Here is a 12,269-nt window from a genome sequence, read left to right on the forward strand (position 1 = left end):
ACACTTTATGTGAACAACTTTTGTTTAGCTTAATTGGTTCAATTTGCCAATAGTGTACCCTCCCAATTAGAGTGAGGTGGTGGGAATTGTAGTTTTCCACCTCACTATGTATAACCACCAAAACATATTAGAGCAAAATATGCTCCACCATTAAAAAAAATATTAACCATCCTAGCATATAAACAATAACACAACTAGAAAGAGAGAAAGTACAGAAGAAAACAAAAAAAAATAACTAACCTAAGAAAAATAACTGGAGGGGACTGCCATGGGTAGGGAATAAAAACGAACAAAAAGAATGAAAATAAAAGAAAAAGTGAGAGGAGGATGGGGTCGTACCTGGTGGGGGAGGCGCTGGGAAAAAGAAAAAAAACAAGAAAGGTGGGAGGGTTTATATTTTGGGCGAGAAAGAGGTAATGTTTTTATGTTGCTTTTCTCTTCTTCTTTTTTTTCATTTATTTTTGGAAAAATTAATGAGAAAAATTAAAGTTACCTGGTGTCATGCTAGGACTACGTGACATGGAAACGCGCCCCTGTACCTGGTTAAGTTGTTCCCCGTCCCGGTCTCGCGAAGCCAAGGGCACTTCGATGGCCCCTTTTTTTCTCTTTTGGTCTCGGTCTCGAGAAGCGAGACACACTTCACTGCCCCCAAAAGTTTTCACCTCAACATTCCTGGTCTCAGTCTCGCGAAGTGATCTTCACTTCGTTGTCCGTGTAATTATTTTTTGATTAAATGACAACTAGACGAAAATAAGAAAAATGGGTTGCCTCCTAACAAGCACTTGATTTAACGTCGCGGCATGATGAATTACAATATTACAATGGGTTGCCTCTCACGAAGTGCTTGATTTAATGTCATGGCATGACTCGGACTATCCCTTATTAAGGACCCTTCAAGTACATGGTCGAGATCACCTTATCTTCCTCAACCATGCCTTGATAATATTTTAGCCTTTGCCCGTTAACGTTGAACTTGCATAAGCCATCTTCTAATGCAATTGCTATGGATCCGGCAGGATGCATCTCTACCACATGAAATGGTCCTCACCATCTTGACTTCAACTTTCCCGCAACCTCTATATCAAAATTCAGTTGCCTTAATGCCCACAAGGCTCTATGTTACAACTCTATATATAAGCAACACGCCTTCCCAAATACCAATTTATATGGAGACATACCAATTGGAGTTTTGAAAGCTGTACGATAGACCAAGAGTGCATCATCTAACTTTCTCGCCCAATTCGTTCTTATAGAATTCGCGGTCTTTGTCAAAATACTCTTTATCTCTTTGTTCGAAATCTCTACTTGCCCACTCATTTGTGGGTGAAATAGGGTGGCAACCTTGTGGCAAACACCATATTTTTCTAACCTTCTGTGAAGGCTCAATTGCAGAAGTGAGTGCCTCCATCACTAATTATTTCCCTTGGAGTGCCAAATTGGGTGGATTTATTCTTTCTCAAAAAACCAATGATCCTCTTTGCATCATTTGTAGGGAGTGTAACCGATTCTACCCATTTTGACACATAGTCCACAACTACGAGTATGTACTTGTAACCATATGAGCTAAAACAGGCCCCATGAAATCGATTCCCCAAACATCAAACACTTTCACCGCCTGAATTGGGTTCATAGGCATCTCATGTAGGCGAGAAATAATCTGGGTCCGTTGGCATTAACATTTCACCTAGAGGTGTGCATCTTTGAACAATGTCGGCCGATAGAAACTCGACTCCAGCACTTTTTCAGCTGTCCTTACTCCTATGACATGGCTACCGTATAGGGATGTATGACAAGCGTGCAGAATAGAAGATTGGTCTGTCTCAGGGATACATCTCCTGATCATGTTATCAACACAAATCCTGAACAGATAAGGATCATCCCAATAATAGGTGCGACAGTCACAAAAGAACTTTTTCTTTTGAATAGGCAAAATGTCATAATGGGCAATACTACTCGCTAGGTAGTTTGCAATGTTTGCATACCATGGAGCTACCTCAAGGCTCGTGGCCAATAATCTTTTATTCGGGAAAGTCTCCACAATCGCTTCCACCTCAACTTTCTTATCTGCTCCTTCCAGCCTAGACAAGTGAACAGCCACTTGGTTCTCCGTTCCCTTTCGGTCAAGGATTTTCAAGTCATATTATTGCAGTAGTAGTCCACATCGAATCGAATGTTGCTTTGACTCCTTCTTCTCAATTAGGTACCTGAAAGCAGCATGATCAGTATGACCTGAATTTGTCAAATGCAAACACCACTGCTAGCATCTCCTTCTCGGTCACTGTGTAATTTAGTTGGGCACCACTCAAAGTTCTACTTGCGTAGTATATTGGATGCATGACTTTATCTTTTCGCTGCCCAAGAACTGCTCCCACATCATAGTCGCTCGCATCACACATCAGCTCAAAAGGTTGCTCCCAGTCAGGTGCCACTATGAATGGTGCAGTCATCGGCCTCTTCTCCAATTGCTCAAAAGCTACCCTGCAGTCATCAGAAACACAAAGAGGTGATTATTTTCAAGCAATTTACACAAAGTGTTAGCAATTTTAGAAAAATCTTTTATAAACCGCCTGTAGAAACCGGCGTGACCAAGGAAAGTTCTTATTACCTTGATGAAAGTGGGTGGTGGAAACTTTTCTATTACATCAACTTTAGCACGGTCTACCTTCCCATACTTGACACTAGGTGTTCCAAAATTATACCTTCATATACCATGAAATGACACTTTTCCTAGTTTAGTACCAGATTAGTCTCCTTACATCTTTGCAACACTCTTTTTAGATTCCTAAGGCAGTCATCGAATGAGTTTTCCACAACTAAGAAATCATCCATGAAAACCTCCATTATGTATTCTACCATATCTATAAAGAAGGCCATCATGTAACTTTGGAATGTGACAGTTGTATTGCATAGGCCAAATGGCATTCTCCAGAAAGCATGGATGCCATATGGACAGGTGAATGCTGTTTTCTCTCTATCCTCTAAGGAAATGGAGATCTGATTATACCCCGAGTATCCATCTAGGAAGCAAACGTGGGACCTCCCCGCCAATCTGTCTAACACCTGATCAGTGAATGGTAGCGGGAAGATGATTCCCCTATCTAACCACTTGGTCACTTCTTTCTTAAACACTTCTTTCATGTTGGGGTTTAACCTTCTTTGATGTTTTATTTAAGGTTTGTGTCCATCTTCCAATTGAATCTTATGTATATAAAAAGTTGGGCTGTTATCCTTTATGTCTACAATGGTCCAACCAATTGCAGTCTTGCACTCTTTCAAAACCTGCAAAAGTTGTTGTACTTGCACATCTAACAAACTAGATGAGATAATAACAGGTAAGGTCGAGCTAGGTCCCAAGTAAGCATACATGAGGTGAGACGGTAACAGTTTTATCTCTAATTATGGTGGCTCTTCAATTGATGGCTTAGTTGGAGGGGTCTTTCTCGTTCTAAATGCAAAGGCTTGAATTCGAGCTCTTTTTTCTAGTACCCTTAGTCTTCAAGGTCCAATACCCACTCCGCTAAGTCCTCACCATCTACCTCTCCTTAGTTCATGAGGCATGCTGCTAGTGGGTCTTTTGCGTTCAGCGCCTCATCTTCATCCTCCAGAATCACATCCACATCTTTAATGAGAGAGAAATTAGCAAACTCACCGGGTCACCACATAGACTTCTGCACATTGAATATTAGTTCTTCATCGTTTAGTCTCATCTTTAGCTCCCCAATTTCACAATAAATCAGAGCTCTCCTTGTGGCCATGAAAGGCCATCCCAAGATTAGGGGAATATTCTCGTCGACCTGGAAGTCCAAAATGACAAAATCTGCCGGAAACACAAACTTTCCAACATGCACAAGTACATCATCAAGTATACCTGATGGACTCTTCACTGCTTGGTTGGCTAGCTATAGTAACATGGATGTGGGACTTGCTCTTCCAATGCCTAACCTTTTACAGATAGACAAGGGCATCAAGTTTATGCTCGCCTCCAAATCACACAATACTTTAGCAAAAGCATAACTGCCTATGGTGCACAGAATTGTGAAACTCCCTGGGTGGGATAGCTTCTCGGCTATGGGTCTTGTCACGACAACACTGTAGGTCTGAGTCAGTGTAATAGTATCCAATTCTTGAAAGTCGAACTTGTGAGACATCAATTCCTTCATCATATTTGCATAACCGGGCATCTCTCTCAAGGCACCGGTCAATGAGATGTTCACCCGAATCTACTTCAACATATCCATGAATTTCATATATTACTTATCTTTATGATATTTGGACCACTTCTGGGGAAGGATGTTGGAGGTCGCTTCTTTCCTGTGGCTTGAGTTAGATCCTACTCAAGCACCTTTTCTAATGCCTTCTCTTGCACTTTATCAGTCTCCTTTGCAACCTCTTTTTCTTTGTTTAGTTCCTCTTAGGCTGGCTGCACTCTTACTTTTGTTAGCTCAGTTGACTCATCTACCTAAATTGGTACTGGCATAAGTATCTTAGTTGGTCGGCTCTCACGAGCAATTTCTTGCTCTAAATCAAGATCTCTACCATTTCTCATACTCACAACAATTAGCTGTTTCTGGCCCTTCTCTTTCGGGTTAACATGTGTGTATGCAGGTAACGTCCCTTGAGGACGATTGTTAAGGGCCATAGATATTTTCCCTAGTTGAATCTCAATTCCCATGATAACTGAGTCATGTGATACTACATTTTCGTGCATCTGGTGTGCCTTTTCTTGCATCTGGTGGACCTTTTCTTCCATTTTTCCGCTGGACCCAATGAGTTGCTGCAACATTCCTTTAATTTCGAACAACCTATCATCTTGTCTCACTATCTGTTGTTGTTGAGGCTATTGATAAGCTAGCTGCTGATTTTGCTGATTGTATCCATGTTGCCTTTGGAAAGACACGACTTGACTATGTGGTTGCAAAACTCCATGATTGTTATTATTATTGTTGTGCTGGTATATACTGTTGATTCTGATGCCTCCAATTCTGACCACCTTACCTCTGACCTCCTTAATTTTTCACATAGTTCATATTCTCTTGATAGTTTCGATTGTCACACTCAACACTCCACGAGCACACATATTGTTGCTTAATGCATGGTGTGTATAATCCTCCATTTGTCGTGCTAACTATGTGCACTTGCTTTTGGACTGACTCGTCAATCTTTTTAGCGAGGATACTTAATTGCATCATCATAATATCTATATTCTCAGCCATGGAGTTGTTTGGGTCTAGAGCTACTGAGTCAACTACCAGAGAGATTGTAGAGTCCCTTGTCATCCATCTTGAGTTTTGAGACATTTTATCAAGAAGAACCTTACACTCTCTAAATGATTTGCTCAAAAATTCTCCACCTGTTGAAGCATCAATGGTAACGACCCAACCGGCCGTTTAGCCTTTTAGAATCATGTTCCTTAAATAAAACTCCCCGTATGTGCTTTTTCTGTTTTATGACTTGCGGGGATGGTTATTTTGGGATTTGGAAGGGTTCGGGTTGAAATCGGAACACTTGGTTCCTTAGTTGGCTTTAAAAAGTCCAAGTTTGACTTCGGTCAACATTTTTCAAAAACGACCTCGGAATCGGAATTTAACGGTTCCAATAGGTTTGTATGAAGATTTTAGACTTTGGCGTATGTTCAAATCGGGTTTTGGACAACTCAGGAGCGTTTTGATGCTTAATAGTGAAAATTAACTATTTAAAGGTTTAAGGTTCTTTAAATTTGTTTTGGAGTAGGTTTTGGAGTAATCGAGATCCGTTTAAACTTTTAAGCCTGGGAATAGTTCCGTATGGTGATTTAAGACTTGCACGCAAAATTTGGTGTCATTCCGAGTAGTACAAGTATGATTTAGCGCGTTCGGGGTAATTTAGAAACTTGAAGTTCATATTTTGATCCAATTAGGTTTTGGGGTGCGATTCCTACCTTCGTTATTGATTTACGTGTTTTGAGAGTTCAAGCAAGTCCGTATTATGTTTACAGACTTGTTGGCGTATTTGGACGGGGTCTCGGGTGGCTCGGGTGAGTTTTGAACCACCCGAGCTAAGTTAAAAAAACTAAAAATTCCAGTTCTGGTTTCCTTCTTCACGAACGCTGAAGGACTCTCGTGTTCACGATGAAGGAAAATGGGGCTGGGAAATTGCCCTTCACAAACGCTTGAAAGGCGACGCGTTCGCGAAGCCTTGGATTTTTGTCCTACGCGTTCGCGACAGCCTCCTCATGTTCACGTAGAACGACGGGGCCTGAGAGTGGTCTACATATTTTATCCTTCGCGTTCGCAAAGGGGCTCACGCGTTCGTGTTCGCGAAGGGTAGGCCAATTAAGCCTTCGCGTTCGCGAGACCCCTGTTGCGTTCACGAAGGGAATTTCAGGGCCTGGGGAATTTGCCTTCGTGAACACGAGACACTGACCGCGTTCGCAAAGAAGGAGTTTACTGTGAGGCCAGTGTGTCTTAAAAATGGGGCTCAACCATTTTTAACCCTATTTATTCCATTCTTGGGCGATTTTGGAACTTTGAGAGAGGAGTATTCACCTAGCAACTTGGAGGTAAGTTACTTCTACCTATTGTGAGTTAAATACATAGATTATGGATAGATTATAATATGTAAATTATGGAAATCAAGAGTTTAGATGAAAAACCTAGGTTTTGATAATAATGAGATTGTAACCGCGAAAATGGTTATTGAATAGAATGAAAATTATATATTTGAGTTCTTGAGATTATGGGAAATGATTTCCTCCGAAAATTTCGGGAATCCTGGCACGTGGGCTTGGGATGAATTTTAGAAATTTTACCAATTTGAGTTGGGTAATTAATCTAATACTCTAATTTCGAATTGTTAAGCGTGTACTAATTATTTTATATAACTTTTGGCTAGTTTCGGATTTTTCGGCACTGAATTGAGGCTTTAACGCGAAATTTAGATCGGAAAGTGAACTTTGAGATGAGGTAAGTCTCTTGTCTAACCCTGTAAGAGAAAATTTACCCCATAGGTGATTTAAATTAATAATTATTACTAATTGTGGGGGCAACGTACGCCCATAGTGAGTGTCAAAGTCGACCTCTCATCACTACTTCTTCGAAATTAGACTTGATACTTACTGGGTACACGTTGTTTACGTACTCATCCTATGCTTGTTGTACTTTTTGTACAGGATATGAGACAGGAACCTTAGGCGGTCCTACCGGTGCACACCCACGTTATCCCCAGGCCTAGTGGTGAGCTGCTTCTCCTAAGTCGTTCCGCAGAACCAAGTGTCTCCCTTTGTATTTGTTTTTTATTTATTTTGTGTTCATACAATATTTTGGATTTCTTTTGTATAATCTACTATATGTTCATATACTTGTGACACCAGGTCTTGGCACACACATTACTAGAATTGTGGATTTAATTATTTTTCTTGGTTTTTATTTGATCAGAACCCTGTATATTTTTCTTAAATCTTGCAAGTATGAAGATTTAATTACTTGGAAAATTATTAAAAGAATAAATGTATGTTTAATTCACTAGTTGGCTTGCCTAGCGGTGATGTTAGGTGCCATCACGACCTATAGGTGAAATTGGGTTGTGACATCAATATTGGCTTTCAAGTTATCTGCCAATCGTATGTAAATCCTCTGTCCCGACATCTGATCTAGAATGCCATGTTATGGACACTTAACCAGCATCCCTTTGAATCTCTCCCACGTCTCTTGCAATGTCAGTTGGTTTCTGCCTGAAGCTCAATATCTCATCAACTTGCTTGGCAGTCTTATTTGGTGGGTAGAACTTGTTCAAAAACTGCTTGACTAATTCCTCCCAAGTAGTAATTGAGTTAATGGGGAGCGAATTAAGCCAAGTCCGTGCCTCTCCAATCATTGAACAACAAAAACAATAACAGCCTGGTTGCTTCCAGTGTCACATTCGACTGCTTTTGAGTGACACAAATTGACAAAAAAAAAATTCAAGTGCTGTTATAGATCTTCAATGTAAGACCTAGAGAAAAGTCCCTTGTTTTGCAACAGACGTTGCATGTTGTTTGTGATTTGAAATGAGTCTGCTTGTATATGAGGGACTGCAATTACTGTTGCCATATTTTCAGCAGTGGGTTGTGCCCCAATCATACAAGGCTTCTTCTCGCACAAGAGGTGCCTCACCCTGATTGTTCGGGTCATTCACATTGTTTCGATTGTTTTGATTGTCCAAAACATCATCCATGTCCAATTCAATTTGTTTTCTTGGGTGCTATTGTCGTTTTTCCTTCTTGTTTGCACGATTTAATGCCTTGAACGCTTTCTCAGGATTCGGTAATGCTTCAAATAATTCACCAGTTCTTGAGGAGTTTCTAGACATGCACCTGTAACATGCAAGACTACAAATGTTAGAGTTTCAATATGATGAGTTTCAAGTCGAGAAAGCTAACTAAATTACGAATTCAAATAATTCGTTTAGTCGTAAATAATAATACCGTTAATTCCACCAAAGTTTGATCACGCCTAACAATGCTTCCTAAAAGGTCTAGCGATTATTGCAAATATAATCTAGTTTACAAGTCCAGAGTCGAATCCCACAGGGAATTAACCTACTAATCACAACCACTAGTTTCGCATTATTCAAGTAATTAGCCTTCAAAAATATTGAATAATGAGTTGCTTGTTTACTAACTAAAAGCAAGGTAATTAAAAAGCTGTAACTTTATTACTAACAAAGCAAATGTTTTTGTAAAGATTGGAAAGGTCTAGGGTTACGATTTTTCCTCTCCTCAGAATCCTCCCCGTCACGTCTCCTAAAATTTCGCCTAGATATTCTCTGCTGATCGTTATCACACCGCTTTTTACCCCCAAAAGATATATGTTATGGATTATTATGGATTAAAGAGTTTTTCTAATTGAAATTATATTTTTGAAATAGGAATTATTTTAATGTTCAGAGTCGCTACTTAAAATTAATTTTTGAGGTGCTCCAAGTCACCTTTTATATGAATCCCTAATCAAAGGAAGATTTGACTATTTTATTGTTCGTCTATAAAAACAAAGTCCGGGTAAGAAATTCTGTTGATCAGGGAGAAGGTGTAAGGCATTTCCCGAGTCACGTGATTTTAGCACGGTCGCTTTTATTGATTAAAATTGGCTTGAATTAATTTTGGACAAATTGTGTTTTATTGATTTTCATATTTTACCTATCTACTTTTATTTCTTAATTACTAGGAATAGTAAAGATTGTTTTGAATAATAAGATGTCATAATCACACTACGCAAGTGAATGCGTGATCGAGAGAACATATATTAATTTTTGTCATAACAACACTACGCATGTGAGTCCGCAATCACGACAAAGGATTATTAGCACGTTATTACTTTTGAAAACTTTACTACCCTCTTGCTTTGAGAAAATTAATTTTGGAATGTATTAACATGTCAACTATCGCGCTACGAAAACAAATCCGCGATTATAGCAATGGATAAAATTAACTAAAAACTATTGGATATAGTATTAAATTATTGAACTAATTGAAAGTCAAACATCATGTTATGCATGCGAGTCCGTGAATATAAAGGCGCCTACTAGTTGCCTAGCGTTTAAAATTAATTATAAGGAAATGATATAATTTACTTTAGTAACTAAAATCTGATTTTTATTATTATTTTCTAGCCTTATTGTTTGAAAAAATTATGCAAATAAAAATATTGGACCAACTCTATCTATTTTAAAGAAATGGGCCAACTTCTTGTCAAATAAGAAATAGGCCAGCTTATGGATTGTTAGAGTAGTTGGGTTGTTGAAATTTATTATAAGAAAATGGGCCAGCAAATATTATTTATAAGAAATGGGCCAGCTAGCTCAATTAGTATTGGGCCTGAACAAATTGAGCTTTTGGCCCATATCTTATTCTTCAGATAATCCTCATGGCCCAACCAGATTTGCAAAAAAAATAAAAAAGGTTAATGGTCCAAAATAATTATTTCTCATCTTAGTTATTACCAAGGATCACTAATAATAAAGCAATAAAGTCATTGTTAAGGTTCAAAATTCCACTCAAAGAAACTTAACAGATGCTTCATGCTTAAACCAACATTTCTTAACATACAAATTTAAGATGAAATGACAAAAGCACATAAAAAAGGTAATTAAATTAAAGTCAGCATGCTTATTATGAATAAAACTGCATTCAAGCTCAAAACTAACACTGTTTGAGAAACCTAACGCGTTCTCTTTTATTACTAAGACTCAAAGCTCAAAACAAATTTGCTTCCAGTTAACTCATTGTTAAAGCAAGTCACAAGTCCTAGTAGAAGAGAAATACCAAATACTACATCACGTGACCAACAAACAAACAGATTCTAGCTTAACCTTAAGAAAGAAAAATTATCTTTTTCTATAATAACTTCCAAATAAATCTAAACTTAGCTAGCATGATTCTCGCAACTGTCACGACCCAAAATTTAACCCGTCGTGATGGCGCCTATCGTAATACTAGGCAAGCCGATATTTCCAAAATATTTTTAAAATTTAACAGAAATGAATTAAGACATTTAAAATAACCGGAGTTTTTTTTATAAAAACGGGGGTAAAACTCAAAAAATATATGAGTGCGGAAAAATAACCCGACATCGGGGTGTCACTAAGTCATGAGCATCTAGATGTCCAGTCTAATAAAAACAGTGTCTAAGTATCAATACAGAAAAGAAAGAAAACATAGAAGGAGAGACAAGGTCTGCAGACGCCGGCATCTACCTTGTAGTCTCCGATACTCGATCGCGCACAAACTCAACGGCCTCCATGATCAAACACACCTGGATCTACACATGAAGTGCAGAGTATAGCATGAGTACAACCAACTCAGCAAGTAACAAAAATGAATAAGGAACTGAGAAGGTAGTGATGAGCTATACAAATACAGTTCATTTCCAATAATTCCAGCAAAGAATAGACATGCTTTCAAATCTGGCAGTTTAAGTCAAATCGGTTTTATACAATTAAAGTGCAAGTAATCCAGATATAGAATCTTCCAGAAATTTCACAACAATGACAAATAGCAACTAAGTGCATCAACAAATGAATAGCAAGTACAGCCTCTCAAGGCTACAGTCACGCAACTCGTCACAACAACTCAATCACTCGGCTCTCAGCCCTCAGTACTCACACTCAATAGGTAGCTGCGCTCACTGGGGGTATGCAGATTCCGGATGGGCTCCTTTCAGCCCAAGCAATATATTGCTTTGGCGTGCAGCCCGACCCAATCATATAAGTAGCCATAAGGCTCGTTGCGGCGTGCAACCCGATCCATATACCTCACATAGCTCACAACTCGGCACTCAGGTCTTATCTCAGTCACTAACCTCTCCAGCCTTCTCGGGCTTTCAGAAATCATACAAATCAGCCAAAAGAGATAATAATAAGTATCAACAAGAAATCAAGAGGAAACGGAGATATGACACGCAAATAAAACTGTGATTGAATACAAGACAATAAATAGCGGCCAATTCAACAAGAATCCGACTGCTGAGGGTCCCAACAATGATATCATATGGCCTAAGCATGGTTTCTAACATGAATGACAATCGAATTTCTAGAAGACAGAGAGAACATGTAATTAACAATAGGCTATTCGACTTTACAATCTCACGGGACGGATCAAGTCGCAATCCCCCATGGTGCACGCCCACACGCCCATCACCTAGCATGTGCGTCACCTCCAAAATAGTCACATCATACCAAGATCCGGGGTTTCATACCCTCGGGACAAGATTTAAAATTGTTACTTACCTCAAATCGAATCCTACTCCGCAATGCGTTTTCCCCTCGAATCAATCTCCAAACGCCCTGAATCTAGCCACAAGTAGTGCGATATAATTAATATATGCTAAAAGAAATAATTTCACAAGAAAACACAAAATTATAAGCCAAAATCCGAAATAGGCTCAAACTCGGCCCCCGGGCCCACGTCTCGAAATCCGATAAAAGTCACAAAACCCGAAAGCCCATTCACTCACGAGTCTAACCATACCAAATTCATCAAAATCCGACATTATTTGGTCCTCTAAATCCCCAAAATCCACTCTCCAATTCTCAAGCCCTAAAGCCCCAAATTGCACTTCAAAATCTCGCTAATTATGTGGGGAAATCAGTTGGGGAATCAAAATTTATGATAAAAAATGAGTACAAGAAGCTTACCTCAATAATCCCCTCAAAAATCTTCTCCATAATCTCCTTAGTCCGAGTCTCAAATGGTGAAATAAGACTAAAATCGCGAACCCTTGCTTTAAAACCTTCTGCCCAGACTTTTCGCATTAGCG

The sequence above is a fragment of the Nicotiana tabacum genome, chromosome 14 (genome assembly GCF_000715075.1).
Source record: "Nicotiana tabacum cultivar K326 chromosome 14, ASM71507v2, whole genome shotgun sequence".
NCBI lineage: Eukaryota > Viridiplantae > Streptophyta > Magnoliopsida > Solanales > Solanaceae > Nicotiana > Nicotiana tabacum.